Below are 27,504 nucleotides of genomic sequence, written 5' to 3'. Positions count from 1 at the left end.
AAGATGGCTACTGAGTGAGCTTACTTGCCTAAAAGGGACTAACACATCTGGTATAATAGCATTGACAGATTATTGAAGTTTGTTACCATCACAGTAATGCAAATGCACATGTTAAATTTGTGCAATAGTAGTGCACATTTATAATGTATTTGCTAAGCACTGCAGTTTGTGTACTGGCTTTCTGGCCTTGGAGTGCACATATGCGTTTCCATGAGCCTCAACGTGTGTCTCATCTTGTGTGTATACGATAGACTACGAAAACCATCTTAAGCCAGGGAATCTGATGAAAGCTCAGTGTCTGACTTTCCCGTGTCCCAGCTCTCATTCCTGAAGTCCCAGGACAGGAAGCAGAGCGAGCTGCAGGTCTCAGAGAGTGTCTGGGTTTGGGCAGATGGGAGATGAAGTTTGGCTGAGGGCCAGAGAGCTCCGGTTAGCAGAGAGAAACGAAAGAGCATATGAGCTCTCAGGGATGGATATTCCACACATCAAGGTGACCATCAGCTTTTGTCATGTTAGTTTTAGTACTAATGATGTTAATCTGTAAAATATTTTCCAGTGTTTTTGGTAAAACTGTAGAATAAAATCTCATCGATTTAGATTTGAAGGAGGGATTTGAGTCACACAGAATTGAATTTTTTGAGCTGGACTACCTAACACTCCCTTCTGTAGGAAACACCCTAAAAACCCACAATGATCTTAGCCTGGATGCCAGCCGAAATTAGCCCCGCCCACAACATTTTGAGGTCGGGGAGTTCGGTCTGGACTCGATCCGTAGAGGAGTAATTATGCCCGAACAGAAACTGTTCGGACCAATCACATTGTCAGGGCGATGATTGACAGATTATCACCAGAAACGTAATCAGCCACGTCATCAAAGAGCGCTTGGGGAGTTTGATTGACAAGCGATCTAACCAATCAGAACGCCGCATCCACCATTTTGTCCGGCAAAGCAGTCAGGAGTTAGAAGATTAACCTCGGTGGAGTTAAACTTGAAAAATTGTGCATATTGACGTCTTTCCGCGTTTGAAACAACATTCATTCTCATGTTCATTCATGTTTATTTGATGCTATAAATGGACTAGTAGGAAGAGATGATCGGTTCACGAGCCTCTTGAGCTGAGGTGCTACAGCAATCTGTCACGATCATGGTCACAACCCATTAAAGAGCCACAAAACGGTTTTTATTGTTTGAATTTTTTTAATAACTACACAGTTTGAAAGCTGGGACTTTGTTTAATATCATAATTAACCTGCTCTGTCTCGTCTGTCGATGTGTTGTCAGTTTCCTCTTTGCTCCGCAATGTATTTTCCGCTCTGTGTGGCGTGACAGCGCCACGGCTTGTCGGACAAAGCAACAGTAACTAAGGGGGGCGGGTCTTTGCGAAAGGTCAATTAGTTTACAACGATGGCTGTTGAAGAACTGAGATGTGTAGATTCCGCCATCGCGTCCGTTATAGAAGATATCGACAGCGCATTAATTTTAAAAAAGGAACAGAGGACCGCGATCAAGGCATTTGTCGATGGGAAAGATGTCTTTGCCGTCCTTCCTACGGGATTCGGCAAAAGTTTGATTTATCAGCTGGCCCCGATGGTCGCTAAGAAGAGTTCTGTTGACAACTATGCGTCGCTCAACATACGTCACTTACTCTGTAGCTCTGATTGGTTGTAGGTCTATCCAATTGAGGTCTTTCCTGGATCGGTTGAAATACGCCCCCATAATCAAAGCCCAATGGAGCAGTATCAGACTCATATTCGAACTAGAATTGAGTATGACCACGTCAGGCTACAATGATCTAGCAACTGTCTAAAAAAAACTCTCACATTAGCAACCACTGACAACATCATAGCATCATGGCGGCGGGGTTTTCACAGGTAAATGCTACTTACACTAACGTTCAAAGGTTTAGGGTCAGTAAGAAAACAATTCTTTTATTCTGCAAGGATGCATTAAATTGAGCAAAAGTGACTGACTTTTACATTGTTACAAAATATTTCTTTCAATAAATGCTTTTTTTTTTTTTTTTTTAAATTCTATTCACTAAATATTTAGCAGCACAGTTTTTAACTGTGATAATAATAAGAAATATTACACCAAATCAGCATATTAAAATATTTTCTGAAGGATCATGTGACACTGAAGACTGGAGTAATGATGCTTTAATGTCAATGGAATCAATTACATTTTAAAATTGTAATAATATTTCCTAATATTAAGTTTTTACTGTATTTTTGATCAAATAAATGCAGCCTTGCTGAGCATAAGAGACAGTAGTGTGCATGTACTTTGTAAAAAAATCTATCTAATTATATAAAAGTCTTTTACATTTATTTATTAAAATATGACCATTACGATGCAAACTGGGCTTATAATAATGTGCCATCATTACAGATTCTGCCACTCAAGGGTGGAGGTATTACAGATTTAAAAGTTCCCATAAAGGGAACTGAGGAAGGAAAAAAAAAAAAGTCTGAGGAAAATCAAAATTTCATGGTGAGGTGGTGTGCCATTTAAAAGATTTAGAAGGATTTGTTTCGGATAAGAGCTCTGATCTACCTGTCTCATTGCTACGCCTAGAGATATTTTTAGCATATAAGTTCTTTTCCTGTTTGGATTTCCGTAGCAGGCTAATGTGGAGAAGACTGCAGCAAATATTCCAAGATTCAGATCAAGAGAAACATATTAAGTACTGAGTGGGAAAGTGTTGTTTCGACACAGAGAGCGCAGCGTATACTTCATTAAGTGCTAATATTGCTTTGTGAATTTGTGTCAGTCTGAATGGTAACAAAATAAACTTTGCTTCATGCAGCATGTGCGTTTATTTTGTTCTCAGTGTGTATATATAAGCTTAATGTGTCTGTGTGTTGCTCTGTATTCCCCTTGTTGTGTCTAGTTCGGTCTTTTGTGTCAGCTGCACACTGGTTTAATGTGAAGTTTAAGCCTCTCATGACGCCAACTAGGGTCTAGTTACACTAGTGGGAATACCTGCTATTGTCCGCTAAATCCCTTCTAATTCCCAGGAATTCTGCTATCATTCCACTCATCATACCTCCTTGGTCCTGCCACACTTCTGTAAGTTACTATAAGTGATCTTAAAGACATAGACCCTCCGCCATGATGCCTTTAAAAGCTATTGATAGTTTATATGCATTGCATGCCTATCTAGTTGCACTGTTTTCGGCACTGTGGTTGGTTTTGCTTGCTATATTTAAAGGTTACATTTTTGATCCAGGTTTAGTGATATTGTGAAGCCAAACCTCTTGAAACAATCTTCCGATACAGACAAAGAGTCTGCCATTCTTCCAGACATTTTTGACGACTGCTATCAGGCATTCCTGAATGCAAAGGGCTGTTTTCATATATTGCATAGAAATACAATTACGCCCTAATGTTACACACTTTATTAGAGGAGAGACACACAGAATATGAATTGTTCCGTGGTTGTCATAGTAACAGGAAGTTCTAAATGCCCGGCAGCAAATGTTGTTTTCGCAGTCTTTGAACAGCTGGGGGGCTGTTACTGGCAAGGCATTGTGGGTAATTACCACCTTGCATTTCTTGGGTCAAAATTTCTTGTGTTTCTAGGATCAAAATCAGAATCATCATATAAACTCTCTGGGTTTAAAAAAAAACAACCCAAGTTGGGTTCAAAATGGACAAACTCAGCAATTGGGTTGTTTTAACCCAGTAGTTGGGTTAAATGTTTGCCCAACCTGCTGGGCAGTTTTATTTAACCCAACTATTGTTTGACTATATGGCTGGCCTAAAATTAACCCAAAATAGGTTGGAAATTAAAAATCAAACATAAAATTACTAGAGGCAACAATAATAATCAAAAGGTGAACATTTATTAATAAGCAGTTTTTTTATTTATTATTATTATTTATTAAACTTATTAATAAGAAAAACATATTTTTGGTTCATTTTAAGCAAGAAATACAAAAACTGGGTTAAAGCTGGGTTAAAACAACCCAGTCGCTGGGTTTGTCCGTTTTGAACCCAACTTGGGTAATTTTTAACCTACAGGTAGCATTTTTATATTGTACAGTGTTTAAAATGTGTTGATCTAATAACAGAAATATGACTGCGTTGTCATATTTATTTTTATAGGACAGTTAAGTTAAGACAAAAAGACCAAAAAAGGGCTATATAACACTAGAGAAAGCTATCTATTAGCTTTGATATTCATCTTAAATTCTTTTCTTGCTTTTTAAGAGATGCCCAAAAAGAAATCAGGCACTGGTAAAACATCTAATAATAATAAAATGAAATATACTAAGTTTTATTTTGTTAGAATAATCAGCTAAAGGCCTGTTCGCACAAAGGCGAACGTTCGGTGCTGTTAATGCATCTGTTCAGACTGACAGGAGGAACATTCACATGCCGTCAGTGTGACAGACTTTTTTCTTTTATGCAGAAGTTTTCTAAAAAAATTTTCTATCACACTGCAAAGAAAACTCACCGCTTTAAACGCTCAAGCTTGTTAAAGTCGGATGGATTCTGATTGGCTGTCACTGTTTTTGTTTTTTGTTTTTTCAGCTGGGAAAAAAATTATTCTGCAAGTGATTCCAATAATATTGATCCTTTGTATTGTTATTAGCTGTTTTCTATTCTCAGAATTAGATTATTAAAACTTTATAGGTGCTGTTATTGTCGTTGGTGTGAATGGCCCTTAAGTTGAAGTACTAAAATTACTGAAACCAAAACTGAAATAAAAATTATTTAAAGATTTATAGACCTATTTTGTGTTTGCAAACAACAATGACGTTTTTTTGCAGGCGGAGCCTACCTGGTGGCAGAAAATGACAGTTCTGCTGTAGCAGTCTATGGAAGCCATGGAATAAAAGAATAAAAAATGTTAATTTTGAGTTTATATCTCACAATTCTGACTTTTTTTCTTGCAAATCTGAGTTTATATCTTACAATTCTTAGAAGGAAAAACAGAATTGTGAGATATACTTGTTATTCTGTCTTTTTTCCCTAAGAACTGACAGTTCACAAAGACCCACCCCCTTTAGTTACTGTTGCTACGTCCGACAAGCCATGCCGCTTTCACGCCACACATTATGTTCTCACAGGACACTGACAAGGTGTCGACAGACAAGACAGAGCAAGTTACTTTTGATATGAAACAAAGTCTCAAATTTCAAATTTTGTAATTTTTAAACAAATTTAAACAAGAATTAACATTTTGTGACTCTTTAATGTGTCGTGATAGATTGCTGTAGCACCTCCGTTCAAGCGGCTCATGAACCGATCATCTCTTCCCACTAGTTAATTTATAGCATCAAATAAACATGAATGAACATCATCAAGAAATGTTGTTTCAACCACGGAAAGACGTCAGTAGACACCATTTTTCAAGTTCAAGTCCACCGACATTAATCTGACTGCTTTGTCAGACAAAATGGCGGATTCGGCGTTATGATTGGTTAGATCGCCATTAGGCTAAATCAAACTCCCGGCGAAGGGTCAATTGCGAGTTTATATCCAGCAATTCTGACTTTTTCCCCCTCAGAATTGTGATATAAACTCACAATTGTGAGTTATAAAGTCCGAACTGGGAGATGTAAGCACACAAATGCAAGAAAAAAGTCAGAACTGTGAAATAAAAATGTTATAGGCCATGTTTAAAAGTTATCTATGTAAAATGTTTATAGGTTTAAATATTATTTCATGCTGTAACTGCTATGTATGTATGTACCCTATGAACTGCATATGTTAATATTATGTAGACTTACTGTTTACATCAAATTCATGCTTTAATAGTAGACTAATAATTGCAGCTTTCATCAGTCCAGTCAGTGATTTGCAACATAAACGTCTGCGTTTAGCTTCAAAGGGAATCTTCAAAGATGGTATTTGCCCATTTTCCTCCACGTTACCTCTATTTTATTTGCCACTACTATGCACGCGCAGCTGTGATGTCTGCTCCAAATTAGTCTATAGAAATATAAAAGTAAACAAAAATGACAAACGCACATAAAAATTACTAATACTTTTTAGCTAAAAAAAAAATACTAATACTAACTAAAATACTAAAATTAAAATGAAAGCTGAAAATATAAAAATAAAAGCTAATTCACAATGTTAATGAATACTAAAATAGTGTATAAATAATACTAAAAACACTGAATCACATTTTAAAGAGTAGCCCAGCCACATTCATCTCAGTAGGAATCAGGTCAGTTACACAGTCTGAGTGTAAAGTCTCCTCAACCGTCTCCTTCGCTATATGTAGAATCATTATTCAGAGCGGCTGGAGGGAGTGCAGGAGGTCGGCGTGGCGGCGGAGGGAGGCTGGGATTAGGTATTTCACAGAGGTGCTCTGTATGTTGGAAGATGGTGGTTTACCCTAAAGTTCAACTTTCTCTGGGTCTTTGAATGAGGGGTGGAAAGGGCAAACCCACAAATCTTCTGCTCATCTGGTTTGGAGGGTACTGTAGTGTGTATGAGTGTTTATTTCTGTAAATAAGCTGTTGGTGTTTGGTGTCCTGGTTGTTTGTGAAGGGGCCCTGCGCTGTAGATGTGGTGGTCTGCTGTAACAGGAACGCTAATGCTTCCTCTGAGGCCAGTGAGGAACAGCATGATTAGCCCTCCGGCCCCCCGGGGGGAGCCGCTGCGCTCTCCTTGCTCTAATTCACTTTGACGTCAACAGGAAGGCAGATCAGGTCTCATGGGGGGGAGAGGGAGGTGGGCTGCGGACTGTATGGCTGTGTGTGGAGGACTCTGGGGCTTTGAGAGGCTACGGGAAGGATTACAGAACCCTAAAATGTTTTCTTTGTAGTTTGGAAGAAACCCAGGAAAGGTTTCACACAAACTTATACTGACAGACTGAAGTGTGGGGGGCTGGCCGCCATTCCTGCCATTCCCGCCCCTGTCTTTATCTTTGTTTGCCCACCTACCCTAGCTCACGCACACACATATACACTCTTAAGCCAGAACAGCAGGGCACACACATACATATACCTTCCCACGCAATATCAAATTACTTTTCAAATTGTGGGGTCAGCAGGCCCACTGGTATCAAGCAGCGTCAATAAAAAGATCCCCATTCTAAAAACCATGAAGTGCCGCTTAAACCCAAATCAACATTTCTGGACATTTTACAAGTTGCTTTGTAATGTCGTTGGAGTAATGATCTCAGGTTAGCTGTTAGTGAGCAGGCTAATTAGATGTATCTGTACTCAGAAGGTTTCTCTTGTGTTGCAGACTGTCTGGAGGGCAGTGCGCCGTCGGATCGACTCCAACATCAGATGCTCCAATGCTGAGAACAAGCAAACTGTAAGTTCCTAAATCAACACTTCAAAAACACATTTGCTCTGTTCCTAAAGCTAGTGAGCTGCCTGTGTAGGCAGTATTTTATGGCATCATAGATGTGGTCCTGATGCAAAGGCTGTTCTGAAATGTATGCAGCCATCTAAGATCAAGGTTGTGAAAAATTGTAGATCAGTCCATCTATTAATAAGCCTTTGAAGTACGATCACAGCAAACATTCAGATCTGTGTTGGCGCTGCTGCTGATCAAGAGAGAGCAGTTGTCATGTATGAAATCAATTCATAAACAGTCTTTTTAACCACACAGTATTGTTATTTCTGTGTTACAAACACAGAATCACAGAAGTACTGGGATAAAAGTTTATAGTTCGGATATAAACACTGATGTCTATGGTAGTGATCAAAATAGAATAAGTCACCTTTTGAAAGTACTGTAACTTGATGCTTTAAATAAAGATTGTATCGGTTACATGTTACACCAGTAGGTGGCGATAAGTGACTGTTAAAAATATATTTGTCATTGAATCGTTCATTCAAGCGATTCGTTCAAAACACTGATTCATTGAGTAATGCAAAAAGGTTAAGAATACTGATCTCTATTTGAAACAAAAAATTGTGATTGTTAGTTTACCCAGAATTGTGCAGATCTATCTGTCTGTCTGTGTGTCCGTCCATCCATCCATCATTCTGTTGTTCATTCTATCATTTATTTTACAATTCTCTTCTATCATTCTATCAATGTTTATCTACTGTATCTGCCTGTCTGTCTGTCTGTTTGACTGTCTATCTTTCATTTTGTTGTTTGTTCTATCATTTAGAGACAGTTAGACAGATCTATCTATCTATCTATCTATCTATCTATCTATCTATCTATCTATCTATCTATCTATCTATCTATCTATCTATCTGTCTGTCTGTCTGTCTGTCTATCTATCTATCTATCTATCTATCTATCTATCTATCTATCTCTTTTAGTTAAAAATTACATAAATTAATTTGAATTTATTAATTAAAATTAATTAATTATTCTTTCTTACATTCAAATTGCAATTCTGTACCGTTTGGCACCTCAATTTAAAATTAAATGTAAATTCATCATTTTAAATTGGCTCACATCCTTGTCTAAAATACCATGTTTTTGCTAAATTGTATGTTTATATTACATCCACAAACAGTTAATTTAATACTGAAAAATGCAAAGTAATTAACTCTAAAAAATAAAATAAAAAAAAAACTGCTATTTTTTTTTTTTTTTTTATGTTTTTTAGAGTATCACACTGTTGGCTTAAAAACATGCCATCTCCATCGACATCAGTTGTGAACTATGCACTTAACTTGAAGAATGTTATTTTGTGCGATGGCACATGGTTTGTAAAGAGTTGCTGCCGAAGTTGCTCATTCTCAATCTTTCCTTTATGAGGCTCAGTTTCGCTAGCAGCTGCCTATGTAGGCAGTAGACAGTGAGGCAGCTCACTAGGCATTGGAACAGAGCCATGTTGGTCGCCAAACACTTTTCTTGTAGTTTGATGTAAACTGAGGTTTCCACAAATACACCCAACAGGTTTTGTAGTCATGCATTAAGTGGTCTTTCACAATTATGCTTTTGCCATGGATTTTAATAGCATTGATAGCACATAAAGTCCTCTCACTTTTTTGAAGGAGGGCTGATAAATATGCAGTGTCACCTTTCGAGCTGCCAAAAATACGCAAACCTGTGATTTCTCTGCAGTGATATCACTCTCCCGGAGTAGTACAGTTATTCCTTGCTGGTTTATTCAGAATTGGACCTTTACAGATAAAGTTTGAAATGAATTTTCCAATGCTCGCTGTTCGCCTGCAATCACCCCAGCTGTGTTGTTTAAGAGTTTGTTTCCTCACTTTAATAGCACTTTTTGTTATGTCCTTATAGAGTGCGAATTTGTTCGAAAACACAATTTGTGTCTTTAATGGTTCGTGGGCTCAGGGTGGAATTACGTTGTGGATGAGTGAGAGAGCGCGAGTCTGAGGGAGACATTTGTGTGTGCGGCAATGTGCAGAATGGTTAACTCTTTGCTTTTCAGAGGGGGTAAAAGCCAGGCAAGTCTCTTTAAAGGCAGGGTAGGCAAAAAAATGTATAAAAAACTTTTTTTCAAAATTTGTTTAAACTTTATTTATATATCAATACATAATTAAAATGTAAGTACTCTGAAAAAGAAAGTATAAAAATCGAGTGTCTGTAGACCTCTCACGACTGTTTTAAAGACAGCTCATTATTTCCATTCACTCCACCCCCTCCCTTCTGGGCTCCTTCCAAAGCCACGCCCCCAAAACGCATGAACGTGTGACTCCGACCACTGAGCTGGAAGACGCATTATTTACCTGAGACGAGCGGAGAGGAAGGAGCACAGTGCATGTAGTGACATCATGTCAGAATCACATGTAATAAAAATAACTTTAAAATTATGAAGATAAACAAACAAGATGTATTTTAGTACTCACTATCAAGCTAGCATATTGATATTGGTAAAGTTTAAAATATATATTTTTTGATTCGCTAACGAGCTAGTTATCTATAAGGCAAAGCTAAAAACAGGTTGCATGATACACGTTTTTCCATTACCATCATTTACACTGTGATGAAGATGAATTTCGTGTAAGATTCATAACATATACGTTGTTCTACAGATCAACAGAGTAACATACACTCAAATATCAACTCACAACTGCATTGCAGACACAAAATAATAACACACACATACAACAAAGTGTGTACGACACACACAGATACAAGATAAAGACATCAGTAAACATAGGTAGAGAATATAAAAACAAAACAAAGGCGAAAAAAACGTGCAGGTAAACTTGCAGGTGAACATGGTAAAAGACTTAGACAGAGGGTAAAATTATGCACAATTCAACACTATAGCTATCATTATTTATCGTCTCTACTACGGCTCGCTAAGTAATGTTATGTTAGCTATATTACGCAGCTACGTGTGCTAATGACACATGCTTCATGAAAAAATAAACAAAAAAATATGTATGATCAAAATACAAAAAGAAAGATTTACCTGTCCAGCAGAAATAAAGCCATCAAGGAGTCACTTTTCAGCCCCTTGAGTTCCCTCAGTTCTCGCCATCGCTGGAAAGCCACGCCGATATTAACTCGCGTTTTATTTCTTTGTTTATCCAAAGACTTTTTGTTCATTGCCTTTTCTTGTACTGTTACTGTCTTCCTTTTTTTGCCTGGTTTGCCTTCACTAACTGCATAGGCCGATACTGTGAATTTAGCTTGCTGTTTCTCTGCCATTGTTTTGGTATTCCTAGGATCCGTGCCTCTTGGATTCCCCAAATCAAACGTGCGCGCGCAAGTGGGCAGGTCATGTGTGGCAAAAGGGTGGTTGCCATGGTTGCGAGAGAGTGACAGCCGCCTAAGCCAATCCTATGTTTCGTCCCGGATGGAAATAATGAGCTGTGTTTAATACAGATTAAACGGTCTAGAGTCACTCGATTTTTATACTCTTTTTACCAGAGTTCTTACATTTTAATTATGCATGTATATATATAGAAAGTTTAAACAAATTTGGAACAAAATTTCTTACCTACCCTGCCTTTAATTGAGTGTGAAAACAGCTGGGTATCTAGTGCCATTTTCCCCCACAGCAGCATGGAAGTGACTATCTCGATATCCTCCCGACTCTAATCGCTCATAACCCCAAATTCCCCCTTTCTTTCTCTCCCTCTCGCTCTCGGAACCCTGCCGAGGATTGTTTTACGCTTAATTTTGTTAAACCTAATGAGATTTCCCTAATTAAATCTCCTCCTGACTGGAAAGCTCTCTCTCTCCTGTCGAGTGAAGTGATTGTTTGTAGATCTTTTTAGACAAATAAACATTTTCGGAGTGAAAGCAAAGCACAAGAAAAATTGAAGAATCCTGCATATCTTCGTTTTTGCGGCAGCGTCCCGGTGCTACATTCATGCTTTGCTTAATGTGTTTTCACCTAATTTTTCACCTTCTCAAATGGTCAATACTAGTTCCTCTGGTCTCATCTTACAGCTAAGATGAGGTGAATTAACTTATTGTACATGTCAAATCTTAACCGGGAGCAGTGTTGGGGAGCAACCAAATAAATTTGATGCTGTTAACTTTTTAGAAGCATAACAGTAGCTTAGCTACCTTCAAAACTGAGTTAATAATCAAACACACTTGCCTAAAATGAATCAGTCTTATTCTTTTTAGTGAATTAATTCAATCATATAGTAATTTCGAATAAATCTATGTGATAAATCATTTAAAGGGATAATTCACCCAAAAATGCAAGTCCTGTCATTAATTTCTCATTCTCATATCGTTCCAAACCCATAAGACTTTCGTTCAGAACACAAATTAAGATATTTAAAAAAACAATTTAAAAAAGTTCCATATGAGTTATATTGAGTCCAAAATTTTCTGAAGAGAAACGATCCCTTTTTATGATGAACAGATTGAATTTAGGTTTTTATTCACTTATAAACATTTATCAACTCACACATCAGTTATGTTAAACTGAAGCTCAAGTATGTTCACTTGACGTGCAAGAACCAATGAGGTTCATTCTCGTGTGTTACGCAGTACATTTGAGCTTCCGCAAGAGGTTTGCTCTCATGCATCAAACATGATTGGTTGAGCTTCTGTTTATGTTTGCTGATCAATGTTTATATATGAATAAAAGCCTAAATTCAATCTGTTCATCATATAAAGTGATCAAGTCTCTTCAGAAAAATTAGACTAAACCACTCAATTCATATGGATTAGTTTTACGATCTCTTTATGAACTTTGTAGTTTCAATGTATCAGTTGCGTAGCTGTCTATGGAGGGACAGAAAGCTCTAAAATTTTATCAAAAAATATCTTCTTTTGCGTTCTGAAGATTAACGAAAGTCTTAAAGGTGCCATAGAATTGAAAATTGAATTTACCTTGGCATAGTTGAATAACAAGAGTTCAGTACATGGAAATGACATACAGTGAGTCTCAAACCCCATTGTTTCCTCCTTCTTATGTAAATCTCATTTGTTTAAAAGACCTCCGAAGAACAGGCGAATCTCAACATAACACCGACTGTGACGCAAAAGTCAGGATCATTAATATGTACGCCCCCAAATTCATGCATATGCCAGCCCATGTTCAAGGCATTAGACAAGGGCAGCCAGTATTAACATCTGGATCTGTGCACAGCTGAATCATCAGACTAGGTAAGCAAGCAAGAACAACAGCGAAAAATGGCAGATGGAGCAATAGTAACTGACATGATCCATGATAACATGATATTCAGGGGACACCTTAGACTTATATTACATCTTGTGGAAAAGCATGCTATGGCACCGTTAAGGTTTTGGAACGACATGAGGGTGAGTAAATGATGACAGAATTTTATTTTTGGGTGAACTAACCCTTTAAATAAACTGTTTCACTTAGACGATCCACTTAAATGAATCAGTTTAAAAAATAATCCAGAGTCATGAACAGTAGATGAATCTGTATTGTATTGTTGTTTGATATTGGTTATATTGTGTATAATTTAACAAAATAATATAATATTATTTAAATACTTTTTATGTACTACTATAAAAAAGAAATACAATATATACTGTATATATATATATATATATATATATATATATATATATATATATATATATATATATATATATATCCGAATGAACTGCTCTAAATTTACTAATTTGAACTTTTAATCAACTTTTAAGGACTAACTTCTAAGTTTTAAAGTAGTGTCCACAGAGCTGTGAAATGGCAACAACCACAGCAGTGATTCTAGGCAGATCCACAACTGAAAACCTCTTTTATAGTAGCAATATTGTCATTTATATAAAGCTATGAATATGTATGTGTGTGTGTGTGTGCCAGGGTCTTGTTTTGTGTAGGAAAGTGCTGCTGGGTGTGTCTGGTCCATTGAACTCTCTGAATAAAAGGCCTTGAGAGTATTGTTGACTGCGGTCATTGAGCTGGTATTGTGGATGCCCCCTGGGAGACTATTGTCGGACTCGACCTTCTGTTTCCCGTGCCGGCTCCGGAAAGCTAGTGCCAAGACGCCTTCACACACATCACAGACACACACCATTCCAACCAGACCCTATTCTTTGCCCCCTCCTGTGGACCGTTGGGCAGTCTGCCCAGTTCTTGTGAAAGGTGCCCTCTGATTTTACCCCCTCTGATCAGGTTTCTGCCACCAGTTGCCCAGTTTGATGTGAGTAAGTAGGGTGAGGAGTCAGGGGAGATGCCCTGGCATCTGGCACCAGCAGGCCACACACAACACCTAGATCACCGTGCGGTTATTCATTATTCAAGGACTGATTTGACAAAGTGTCCTTTGCGATGAATGTTACCTTTGTTTATTTGATGTAGACTGAATTGTGTTATTTACAGAAAGCTTTATTAATTAATTTTCCTTTAAAATGTAATACTTTTCTTTTTTTTTTTTTTTTTTACATATCTGGAATTATTTATTTATTTATTTTGCTGAAATAATCAATTTATGCAACATTACAGTTTCATATTGCCTTTAAATCTATTTTTGGCATCATGAAGGTACACTGAACATTAACATTAAGAACAACCTGTCAGTAGACCTTGAATCATATAAAAAACCTTTTATGTCAAAAGATTCAAATACTAAAAACCTGGAAATATAATGGAATTTTAGAATTTTAATTTCTAAAGCCATTGAAATTCATAAAATCTAAAATTCATGAAAAGCCATGGACATTATTATTATGAATACACTTCATCACAGGGGGGGAAAGTATGAAAGTCATGGAAATTCATTAGCGAAAAGTTGGGAATACTGTATTATTTATTATTGTTAATATTGATCATTTATTATTGTCAAGACAGCAATTTGATCTATTTGGATTCAATAATATATTATTGATTAATATTATTTTTTTCTGATGAATAATGCACAATAGGACACTTTTTATAGTATAGGATAGTTCACTGAAAAATGAAAACTCTATCATCATTTACTCACCCTCATGTTGTTCCAAACCAATCCAAACTAAATTTGTGTTCCAAAGAATTTCATCTTTGGAACACAAATTAAGATACTTTTATGAAATCTAAAAGACTGAAAGTCTAATCAACTAAAACTCTGACACTTCAAAATGTTCATAACGAGATTGTAAAATCAATCCATATGAATCGAGGTCTTCTGGAGAGACAAGTTCATTTTATATGATGAAAATATTTAATTTAAGCTTTTATTGGCATAAAAACATTGATCAGCGAACATCCATCCAAGTTCAACCATATTGCTTAACGCGTGAGAACTAACCAAACGTAACATGCAAGAATGAACCTCATTGGTTCTCGCGCATCAAGCAAGCATGCTTGAGCTTTTGTTTACCAAAATTGAATGCAGTAAACATTGTTCACTGATCAATGTTTATATGTGGATAAAAGTCTAAATTAAACTAAATTAAATTAAGTTTTGGGTGAATAAATGTTCAGTGGAGGGACAGAAAGCTCTCAGATATCATTAAAAATATCTTCATTTGTGTTCCGAAGATGAATGGAAGTCTTAAGGCCCGTTCACACCAAGAACGATAACTATAACGACAACTATATCGAACGATAACGGTCTGTTTATTCTAAGCTCACACACTGTGGTTTCAAAGTGTGTACAACATCTTTTTGCTGTTCTTGTTGCATTTACACTGCTTTAACCAGCAGATTTTTTTCAGCATGCTATGTTTCGAGTGAATAGCTAGTGCCTGGCATAATGATCTTATCATTAATACTTCTCACCGTTTATTCCGAGGCTATGACCGATTGTTTTCCATATATCCATTTTCTTTAAAGTGTCCTTGAAAAGGGGGTTTAACTTGTCAAAGAGTGGTGGCTTTTTCTGGACCTTGGCAATTAACTTCTCCGCAATGCGTCAGCCATTTTAAATGCGCGAGCCCTTAAATTAGAACAGATTCTGATTGGCTGTCAGTTTTTTATCATTCAACAGCTGCAAAATAAATCTTTCTGAAAGTGATCCCAATGATATAATTTCTCTTTATCGTTATAGCTGTGGTATGGACAATGCTATTCTTTTGTATTTAGAATGATTTGTAGAACTATATCTTTATCGTTATCTTTATCGTTCTTGGTGTGAACGGGCCTTTATGGATTTGGAATGACATGATCCAATTCAATTGATGACATCATTTTTCATTTTTTTTGGTGAACTAACCCTTTAAGAAAGTAAATATGATCCATTTTGATTTCATTGTTTTTTTCATATAGCATCAGTTTACATGGGCATTAACAGTACAGTACCTTGTGTCATTGAGGAGTTGATTAGTGCAATTCCTTTTGCTCTTTCTATAACAATCTCAACCTCATCATCATCATCATCATCATCATCATCTCCACCACCCCTGGCCTTCACCCCGAGTCTGTTCCTCATCAGCCTCGATTAGCATTATGTTGATTTAGCCTAGCAGCCCCCACCAACCCAATGGAGGCTTATTAGTTTGAATATTTTTTTTTTTATTTATTCCCGTTTTCTTGGGGTCCCTGTCGGCATTTCCAATTACTCTCGCCGTTCGGCTGTAATTGCCTCCGTGCTAATGGCTGCCAGACAATTGTGCTAAATGAGGTGAAGGCGCGAGGCAGCGAGCTCGACTTCATTAAGAGCTAATGGGATTTTATTGGGGGGACTGAAGACCCAGCTCATCAAAAAGGAGAGATGGAAGGAAAACAAAACAGATGGAGGAGAAGAGGCTGAGAGAGTTTTATAGGCGTTTTCTTCAGTGTCTGCTTGTCTTAAGTTATGTCGGACAGGAATGTGCAACCCTACTGTTTTACTGTTAGAAACACACACACACACATGCACGTATCTGTCTTTCTCTCGAACACACAGATACACGCAGACATACGCGCTTCGCTAAGCAAACATCCACTCGCGCATGTAACCGACAGATACATGTATAAACATTAAAATTCAACATAACATTCATGCTTGGAAAGATGAAAGAGAAGGAATTACAGTGAAGATTTGATGATAATCTGTGCATGTCAGTCTGATTACACACAGATTTCTTAGATAACATAAATCGAGTGCCAAACTTTGTGCTTTAAAGTGTGCATCACTTCACGTTGAAAAAGAGCATTTGCTTGACAGTAATCTGAAAAAATAATCACATTTCCCAGATTTCAGTTCTTGGTTTTTCATAGCAGCAGTTTAATGTCATGAGTAAATTGTTTGATGTAGTTCAGATGTGATGAAAGATGCCAAATGTCATCATGTCTGAATGAATGTTATATAGATGTAAAATAGCTCTTGAAATCTCCATCTATAAATCAGAAGAAAGATTTAATGCTCATTTAAAACTAACACATGAAACACTGAGTGTTTGTTTATCTCTTGTGTGTTTATCTCTTTCATTCCAGTTGATTTATATCTGTCTGTGTAAGAGAGACAAAAAAGTATTTTTGAGTGCTAATACTAATAGAAACAACCTGACATAGACAGCAGTTCCTTAGTGGGTGATTTAACTGTCTTTTGTCATGCTGTTCTGCTTAAAACAAACGCACTGCTCTGTTAGTGTTTTCAGGGTTTGGCTCTACAGCATGTTTACTGAGAACAGATGCTTTCTAACTTTTTGAAGACTTTAGCTGTGCAGACTTGCATTTACCATGTTTTATTATCTTAATGTTTTTCATAAGGTGGTCTGCCACTTTTACTTTAAAAATACCATTCCATTTAATTAAAATATGAACATAAGCTCCCATTTTTTTGCAATTAATTCTATTTGATTTATTGCACAACATGATTTACTTATAATATATTATTTTGCTCCCATAATACATTCAAGACCTCATAAAAGTGCATGACGCATGCACTTTTTTTCCCATTGAAACAGGAGTATGGGCAGAACTCGTCCTTTTTCTAATAGCCAGTAGGCTTAAAGGGATAGTTCAAAATAAAAATTCTGTCATTAATTACTCACCCTCATGTTGTTCCAAACCCGTAAGACTTTCACTCATCTTCGGAACACAAATTAAGATATTTTAAATCAATTCTGAGAGCTTTATGTCCCTTCATTGATAGCTACACAACTTTGACGCTTCAGAAAGTTTGTTTACAAATTGAGCGGTTTAGTTCAAATTTTCTGAAGGGACACGATCACTTTAAATGATGAACAGATTGAATTTAGTCTTTTATTTACATATAAACATTGATCAGCGAACATAAGCAGAAGCTCAACTGAACCTGCTTGACGGGCAAGAACAAACCGGAAGCTCAAACGTGCTGCGTAACACACGAGAATGAACCTCATTAGTTCTTGCACGCGTCAAGCAAACACACTCGAGCTTCTGTTTACCACAGCTGCTGTGTGAGTCGATGAATGTTTATATGTGAATATAAAATTTGGACTAAACCACTCAATTCATATGGATTAGTTTTACGATCTCTTTATGAACTTTTTGAAGCATCAAAGTGGTAGCAGAGGGACAGAAATTCAGATTTCATTAAAAATATCTTCATTTGTGTTCTGAAGATGAACAAAAGCCTTACGAGTTTGGAACAACATGAGGGTGAGTAATTAATGACAGAATTTTCATTTTTAGGTGAACTAACCCTTTAAGTCATTGCCAGAAACATGATTTGCTTGCTATTCGGGCGGGACATACTAGAGAGATTTGATTTGACAAAAGCTGTGCAGTGCAGAATGAGTCATCAACATTTATTACACTTGAAACACTGTTATGAAACAATATTATTTTTCAACTTTTAGTATTACACTTGCATATAGACTATCAAAGCTAATAGACATGGACTAAAACAACAACTCTCATCTTGATTTTATGGAGTCTAATCCATCATAACATTATAAAAATGTAACTTTTTATCAGGGACCCCTGCCCCAATGACATCAAAATTAAAGTTTTATGGCATTTAGGCCATGTATATTAATATTCATTTATACATCTGCAGCTTGAAAAAAAAAATCAATTTTAACATGTCTATACATATTTAAAAATAATGTTGAGTATGTTCTACTCAGGTAAATCATATTCATTTTTTTATACATTTTTATATTTGTGATACTTCTGTCTTGTCAGAGAGAGTAATATTCTATATAATCTACAGTATATAAGTTTAAGAGCACTTTAGCTCTACCTGTCACCGCTGCATACAGATTTGTGTGCTCAACCACAAGGCAGCTGCTAAACTGATTCAGAGACAGTGTTACCGTGTAATCAGTTTATCTCCGAGGTGGAAAAGAGAGGAAAATCTATGCCCTGATTAGATAAAAGGCATAGCTTCCAGCCATAACATCTAACCATAATATGACATTGGATAGGCTCTGGCAATGTGAAAAATAGGGCTCTGTTTTTGTCATCCTCTCTTTCTTTATTTATTTACTGTAATTTTAGATTTTACAGGGGAACATCTGTTTTGATTTGAATGTCGGATAACGACGGTTTAATGGATCATGCTATGGATAGAGTGAACAACCGTGGGACGCTCGTGATTGATGTGGATGGGAGGCTTGAGTCACTGCTCTGGTTTTTCGGAAATAGTTTGCCAGGGAATTTTTCAGGGAATGCGTAAGAGTGAATGTGAAAGTTTGGTGAAGGATGTCAGTGAGTCAATGAGTGAATAAAAGCAGCTTCTATGAAGTTGACAAAATATTCTGTGAGAAAGATCTCCTTGGTTTCTAATAATCATGACTGACTTTAACTGGATCGTGGATGTTAAGCTATAATATGTGAGGTTTAATGTACGGTCAGCCAGTCATTATCACAAAATAAACCCCAAAATGCTGAATAAATAGATTTTATTTTATTTTATTTTATTTTATTTTATTTTATTTTATTTTATTTTATTTTATTTTATTTTATCCAAAGAGACCACATAATAATATAAGAGACATAGAACTAGCACAACTATGGAGGTAATTGGTTGCCAACAGTGAATTAAGCAGTTTGTTTTGACTAGAATACTGCGACTGACCAATCAGAGTCAAGAATTCCGGGGAGAAGTGCAATAATACTGTGTAATATTACTTTTCTCCTTACCCCTTGGTTACATCAGCAGAAAAAGTTATAAAATTTTGATGAAACTTTATGAAAGCTAGCATTTTTGCTCTTTAAAGTAACATGCACTGATGAATCATGCACAATAAGACCTGCAACGTTTTTATAAAAAAAATTAAAAAAAAAAGTAAATGGTGTCAATTATGCTTTTATGTTGTTTTTAACCAGAAACAGAGGGCCTTACATTTAATTCTCTGCTCCTGGATATATTTTTTTAGTAGATAGTGATAAAGTAATGAGAGGGAGTGACTGACTGAATGAATGGGTGAGTCAGAGAGAGGAAGAAAGAAAGTAACCCTGTCCCAGTGCTAACAGCTGTGTTGCAGCTGCCAGTGGCTCCTGCTGAGGGTGAGCAGCTCAATTCTCCAGGGTCAGATCTGTGGTATGGCGGTATCCGTGGCAACAGGCTTTGGGCCTGTGCGGCAAGAACAATCCTGCCTCTGAGAGCCGAGCGCTGTGCTCTGAGCTCAACGCACCGGAATGTTCTACACCAAGAGAGGGAAAAAGAAGCAGAGGAAGAGGGAGAGGGATGGAAACAGAGACGAGGTGAAGAGAGAGAGTCAAATGAGAGAGAAAGATGGGTTTGAGAAAGATCAGTGACCCTTTAGGAAAGTTACAAGATATTGCCATTTAATATTTTGGACAATACATTGATGGTAATATCATGGTATTTTTGAAGAACTTTACAGTATAATTTAAATACCATATTAATGAACTCGCTTATATATACTGGTATTTTACATTTATTTCTGAATGAAGTGTTAATTTCGTTAACAAAATCTATGACGAAAAATGTTCGTTGATGACCTTTTTATCATTGACGAAGAAGACAAGACTAAAATTTTGTTAAAAAATAAAAACTTTACCAAGATATCTTTGTTTCTGTTGAAAAAAAAGGAGATTGCAGTACAAACCTCTATGAGCTTTCATTTTTGCGGTTGCCAGATGTCAAGAGCTTAAATCCCTCAATCAGAGCTTTTCTCTTAAAAGTATGGAAGCTTGTTTCTGCCAGGGAATAAAAAGAAAAGATAATTGCGACTTTTTATCTCACAATTCTGACTTTTTTCTCTACTCACAATTTTGAGCTATAAAGTCAGAATTGTGAGATATAAACTCGTAATTGCTAGAAATAAAGTCAGAATTATGATATATAAACTCGCGATTCAGACTATTTTCATCACAATTGCGAGTTTATATCTCACAATTCTGACTTTTTATCTCGCTTTTGCAAATTTATATCTCGCAATTCTGACTTCAATTGTGAGATATAAACTCGCAATTTATTAAAGTCCAGTTCTGAGGGGAATAAAAAGTCAGTTCATAATTCTGGCATTTTCTTACTATTGTGAGTTTATGTCTCACAATTCTGACTTTATACAGTAACTTGCTGCAATTGCGTCTGCAGTTCTGTGAAAAATATATGAAATGAACTTGCAATTCTGAGAAAAAGTCAGAATTTTTTGTTTATATCTTGTAATTCTGACTTTTTAACATGCAATTGCCACGCAATTATATATAATGTGAAAAATCACACAATTATATATATATATATATATATATATATATATATATATATATATATATATAATGTGAAAAAGTGAAAATTGTGACTTTATTTCACACATTTCTGAGAAAAAAAATCAGATTCAAACGTGCAATTACGTGAAAAAAGTCACAGTTAACTTTTTTTTATTTATTTATTTTTTTCAGTGGCAGGAACAAGCTTCCATATAAAAGGATACATTTTCTGTGTTTTACTTAATCTTTGCAATCTGGCAACAATGCGCACAATCTAGCTTATAATAGCCTAGAATAAATCAGTGCACTAAAATAAACCAGTTGACATTCTCTTGATTTGTGCTTACAGGTGAAAGTGCAGTAATTCTGATAAATTAAAAAATAAATTCCTCAAATGACAACAGTCATGATTATGATTTTCTTTTCAACGGTCATGAAGTTTTCTTTGACTGAAACTAGACTAAAATGCTCAGACATTTTGACTAAATATGATAAAAACTAAAAAGTACATTTGACTTAAATAGCTGATGATATTAACACTATCTGAAGTGACTTATATACTAATGTGACTTATCTGTTTTTCTCTCAGCAATTTTGACCCATGCAGTGCAACTTATTTTCCAGGAAAACAAGTCGCACCGCATATGAGGAAAACAAAATGCACCCCCCTCCCAAAAAAAAATAAAAAAATAAAAAAGGATATAACAAGACAGGAAGTAGAACTTAAAAGTATAGACACAGAAGGGGTTAAACATTAGAAGTTAGACCGAAAAGAGTGGTCTGGTCTGAGAAAGAGAAAGGAGAAATAGACCAATATGATCTCAGCCAAACAGAATAGTGGTTGTCAAGTTAACAGGTCTTTCACTGTCCCCTAAAGCAAGGCGGCTGGAGTCGGTCTTATCTCCTGGCTCCAGCTCCGGCCCACAGCAGTCTGGCCTATAGAGCTTCCCTTAGCTCTCAGCTCTCAGCCTGAAAACATCGTTTTAAATCTGAAGTTTCATTAAAAAAAATCATCCTGCAGCATCCACAGTGATATTAAATATATTAAACAAACAGGCACAAAACCTGCAATGCAGCAAACACAATACATGAATTCACCAGTCACTGACAAAACAGTTGTGCCACATTTGTACACAAAATTTCAGTAGAAAAAGACCTGTGTGTGTCTATCATTTGATATTAGATATTTAATTATGCATGCCCATTTATTTCTACATAAAGGTTACCTTCACCGTCATCTAACACTAACTTAAATTTGATTTTTAAAAACACTCATCATTTACTGTAATGATACTGTTTCAAATTTCAAAATTAATATCCATGTTTCATACAGTGCATTATAAGTGTATTATAAAAAATTGTACAGTATGTAGTGTAGTGTAGTGTAGTGTAGTGTAAAAATCTTGTTAACATTAGTTAATGCACTGTGAACTAATATGAACAAAGAATGAACAACTGTATTTTCACTAACTAATGTTAACGAAGATTAGTAAATACAGTAATAAATGTATTGCTCATGATTAGTTCATGTTAGTTAATACATTAACTAATGTTTAACTAATGAACCTTATTGTAAAGTGTTACCAGAATGTATAGTTTTATTTGTATATCCAATATTCTATACCATGTTCATAGTATTAAAAAGTTGCTTTGAAATCACAGCTTCTCACATCATCTTAGCAGTTATGAAACAGCCATTGTCCTCTGTTAAAGGCAGTTTATTTTTGAAGTCACACATTATAGCTGAATTTATAAATCTGCCACCCACAATCCTTCTGGACGGCCCTCAGCGACCAGCTGCCTCCTGTTTGGCATTGTCTATATATTTCATACTCAAGATTTCATTTACATGAGGAGCTGACAAAGTGTTGATGAACTAAAGAGAGATACGCCATATCACACGAGCTGAGTCGACCAGGCATGGAAAAGTTCAGCTACCGTCAGATTGACAGCAGAAGTTTGTGTATTAATATTCATTTGAGTGTTAATAGAAGTTATTTAGATGTTGTAAACATCATATGCGAGTTAGCGTGCATTGTTAATCGTGTACTCAAAACGCGGTCAGTTAGCCTACATGAATGCTAATGCGATAAGGCAAGAGTTTAAGGGGCAAAACAAGCAACATTTGCACTTAAACAACCATCTCCTGTGAGTATTCTGTCAGAGCGATGACGGAAATATGTACAGAATGATGTGCGTTTGGGGGGGGAGTGCAGCGAGAGTTTCCATGGCAACAGGATTCCTGTGAAAAGGTCAACGTGGAAGGCAGACTTGGAAAAGCACAAGAGGATTATTGGGGATTTAGCGGCGAGTAAAATCATTTTTTTATTCTCTTTTTATGTATTTTTTTGTCCTATCTGAATGACGATAAAAACACTGGATATGAATAGTGCAATTATATTGCTCAAAAAACGTCTCGCTCTCCTTTTTTATGATTTCTTGCCTTGGTCCTTTGAAGTGAAATTGAAAAGAGAAAGAGTGGTGGACGGCGGTGGTGCTCGGCTTTGTGCTTGGCGCTGATACGCACTCTTCTGCCCCCTCAATCACTTCTTCCCTCTCTCTCCTTCCTCCCCCCCTTCCCTTTCCACTCACTTTAATTAAGTCAGCCTCCCTGGCATGGCTGCCAAAGATAATTGGAGTGGGTTTTGGATGCCATTTACTCGAAATGTCGCCTGTTTCTTTCTTTTTTTAAAATTCCTCGTCTCTGCCACGTTCACTAATTTTCTCCCTCTCTTCTTGTGGTTTATGAGATAGGGATTAACCTGAGGTGTGCGCCGTGCAGGTATGCTTCACAGACGGGAGACAATTTATTAGCCAACTTTGTGGGCGAAGATTCGTTTTCTTTAAGTTGCTTTTAGAATTACTTCTTACAATATTTTTAGAGCACTTAGAGGAACTTTTACGATTGGCTGTATTTATAATCTCAAGCAATTAGTCATGCAAACTTCATTTACATTTTCTTGTTATAACCCTTTTTTCCCTTCACTCTTAAAAAATATGTTTTTTTAATGGATATGTGCAAAGTTTTAGGTTTATTAAAGACTTCAAAAATATATACGGGATATTTATTTATTTATTTATTTATTTATTTTTCACTGTACAATGTGAGTGAGTCGGTCATATGGTTCTTTGTAGATTGTAGATTCTTCATCATGGGTTTTTGAAATTGCCGAATTGGTTCTAAGAGTATCACTATCTGCACTGTCATTTTAATAGTCGCCACATCTTGACTCTTCTCATTCTGCATAAAATTGAAATTTTCTCAACTTTGTTGCATAGCAGCTTTTCAAAAGAACCACAGAACTTAGAACTGTTCACCAATATTGAAGCTAGATTTCATATGATGGGAGTGAAAACAAAGTGGGGTAGAAATACAGTCTGTTTAAAAAGTTTGTATCTGTCGACAAAAAAAAATTGAAAATTTTAAATAATTCTACAAAAGTGCTTTTGTGCTTTTAGTGCTGAAATAAAAATGAAAAAAGTCATAAAATAAGTGACAATATTTTGAAAAGAATATGACTTTTCAGGATTTTAAAAAATAAAATAATGTGGCCTGTTCTTTTTGTGATAGCCATTTTCTTTGCATAATATATATTTTCTTTCAAAATATAATTTATTCACAGAATATTGATTTTACTTTAACTTCAATTTACTTTAAATTCTTCAGTTTATTTTCTAATTTACTTTTATTCTCATAACATTACAGATTTTCTTCTCAATACATTCTGACTTTATTCTTGTAACATTTACATCTTTGTTCTCATAATGTTACAAGTTTATTCTCATTTTTTTCATGGCACTAAAACGTATAATTCAAACATCATTCATGTCAAGATACAACATTTTAGATTTCTTTTTTTATTTTAAATTGGCACTAAAACACATTATCATTCAAATATCTGTAACACTTTAGTATGGGGAACACATATTCACTATTAACTGTGACACTTCCCTCAACAAGCTTCTAATTTATTGCTTATTAATAGTTAATAAGATAGTTGTTGTAGTGGTTAAGTTCAGGTACTGGGTAGGATTAAGGGATGTAGAATATGTTCATGCAGAATAACAGGCAATATGCAGGCTAATAAGCAACTATTTAAAGGGTTAGTTGAACCAAAAATGAATTTTTTGTTATTAATTACTCCCCCTCATGCCGTTCCAAATCCGTAAGACCTTTGTTCATCTTTGGAACACAAATTAAGTATTTTGATGAAATCCGAGAGGTTTATCCTCAATTGAAAGCAATGAAATTTCCACATTCAATGTCCAGAAAAGTAGTAAAAACATTGTTAAAATAGTCAACATGACAGCAGTGGTTCAACCTTAATGTTATGAAGTGACGAGGATTCTTTTTGCGCAAAAACAAAACAAAAATAATGACTGTTGTTGTGTGATTTGATTGTCTGTGTTTTGGTTTATCATTCCTAAGGAACTATTGTTCTCTTTCAGAGAGATGATTTGTTTTTCTGAGTATAGTCAAGCTACAGAATATAAATGTAGTACAGCTCACTTTTCTGCCAATTTGTCAGGTTAATCCTGAGTTTTGTTGCCAGTTCTCTGATTTATTGCGTGTGATGAACTTTCATGTTTTATTGACGACATCTGTTGGGTTTCGCAGTCCATGTCTGGTGTTATGAAGTGCTGTTATGTAATCAGGTGGTATAAACTTTATACAGTACCACCCATTATAGTGTGTCCGTTCATGCTGATCTCCTGAGGCGTCAGCGTGTCACAGTTAGGCGTACACGTGTCATAGTTTTCAAGGTAGTGCTTGTAGTAGCGTGTGTGTTCTGGTCACAGTGTGTGGTGGCTGCAGCAGGAGTCAGCGAGTGAGGCCTCCTATCAATCATGCTGGGCTGCTGAAAAGGGCTGCGCTGGGCCGGGCCACCCATCCAGCCGGCCACGGCAGGGGGATCCAATATCCCCCCCAGCCCTAATGTACTCCAGATGGCCAGGGCAGAGCACTGGGGCCGGCCAGGGCCTCTCTGTACACCTCCAGAGAGACTGTGAGCGAGAGCGTAGAGCGATCTGTCTGCATTGCTGCGGTGTGTGTACGTTAGAGAGGAGACGTCCTGACCGTGGGGTTCCACTGGAGTGTGTTAGCTGGACTTGCGGTATAAGCACACACACATTCTCTCGCTGTGTGTCATAAAAAACACCTTCATGAGCCTCATTTAGAACTATAGAAGGGGTTTGAAAGAAGTCAACATATCCACAGGGGTTGCTCCAGAGGTACTTATTTTGTGGCAGACGGACACAGAGGTTGCTGTTAACTATAATATTCTGTCATTTAAAATGGATAAATCAAATTCTGCTCAATTATTAATTTTAATTTTATATAAATCCATTCATCCATCCAGGAAATTAACACGAACAGTTAAATATCCAGTATCGGCTGACAACCAATATGGTACCAATATGCAGTATAATGAATATAAAGCACTTCTTACTCAGAAGCCATTTTCAAACTAAGCAACTTTCTGTTGGTCAGCATGGCAAATTCTTGTAACCAACATGAGCAAGTCTGCTAGAGGAACTTTTTCACCCTCACGCAAAACTGTGGTTTGAAATGACTATTTTGCTAGTGAAATTTCGCCAAGCAATGGTAAGTATGAACAGACCTTTAATGGATCTGATCTGTTGTGTACTTCTGCTTTAGGAAAATTTGCACAGGAAAGGATGCAAATATGAATTAGAATTAAATATGAGAAAGTAAAGTTTTAAAGTGCCGTCATGTGCCCATTCTGCAGAGTTCATTTAAATATGGATAAATTATTATACTCGTGTGAAGTAATGAAGAGTTATACTTATATTAACTGAAGGCATAATCAAATTCGGGGTGGGGAATTCAACAAACTTTATGAATGATGGTTCTACTTCTCAGGAAAACTGTGGAGTTTCTTGTAGAGATTCCATGTGGGACTAGTCATGGCATACCAGCCCGTTGATTTAGATAATGGTCCCTTTAGGTGGAAGAACGCTACTATTTTAGTAAAATAAACAGTCAGAAATTGGACTGAGAGTTATTTGAAATGTTATAGATACACCAAGGAATGCGTCCGTCTCCCTGAGGCGCACATGGAAGCTTTCATGGTAACACTATATCTGATGGAAGCCATCGGCCCGCCACAGTTGTTGATGCACCTGCGGGTTCGAAACTTGGCTCAGACCTGGAGATGGCCAGAGAGAGACTTTCCATTCAAAATAGCCTGTCATTTTATCTCTGAATATTATCGGCCTCTCTCTTGTTCATTCTTTCATTTTCTCCGCACCCCCTGACATCTCATCTTCTCACCCTCTATGAGTGTATTTTGTCTTGCTCTCTCTTTCTCTCACTCCTCTCATCTCCCCGCTGCCATCCTTCCCCCCCACGCATGATTCTCTCTCCCTGTGGCATTGCAGAGGAAATTTAATATTGGATTGTTTGGAGTTTCCAAGGATTCCATTCGGCGTAGCTCCGGGCACTACGCAAAGACAAACATCAGCTGTTGGGGCCAAGAGCAGCAAACATCGCCTCATTATCCCACCATGCTCATTTTTGCTCCACTGGTCTTGTCTCTTGCTCTTTTCTAAGTGAATCTTTCTCCCTGTTAAACTTGCTCTTCAGGATGTTTTGTTCCTGTCAAACTCAAAGTGT

The 27,504-nt window shown here is 36.6% G+C and overlaps 1 protein-coding gene across 4 annotated transcripts in view; it reads left to right on the top strand.

The window, feature by feature from the left end:
* Positions 1-27,504, top strand: part of pknox2 (pbx/knotted 1 homeobox 2) — a 119,922-nt gene that overhangs the window by 29,316 nt on the left and 63,102 nt on the right. For all 4 annotated transcript variants that reach the window (XM_048180754.1, XM_048180748.1, XM_048180746.1 and 1 more), the window contains exon 2: positions 7,211-7,282. The gene's annotated coding sequence lies outside the window, so the exon portion shown is untranslated. The remainder of the gene's footprint in view (positions 1-7,210; positions 7,283-27,504) is intronic.

This window comes from Megalobrama amblycephala, linkage group LG2 (genome assembly GCF_018812025.1).
Source record: "Megalobrama amblycephala isolate DHTTF-2021 linkage group LG2, ASM1881202v1, whole genome shotgun sequence".
NCBI classification, from domain to species: domain Eukaryota; kingdom Metazoa; phylum Chordata; class Actinopteri; order Cypriniformes; family Xenocyprididae; genus Megalobrama; species Megalobrama amblycephala.
This window is presented reverse-complemented; position numbering and strand designations above follow the sequence as displayed.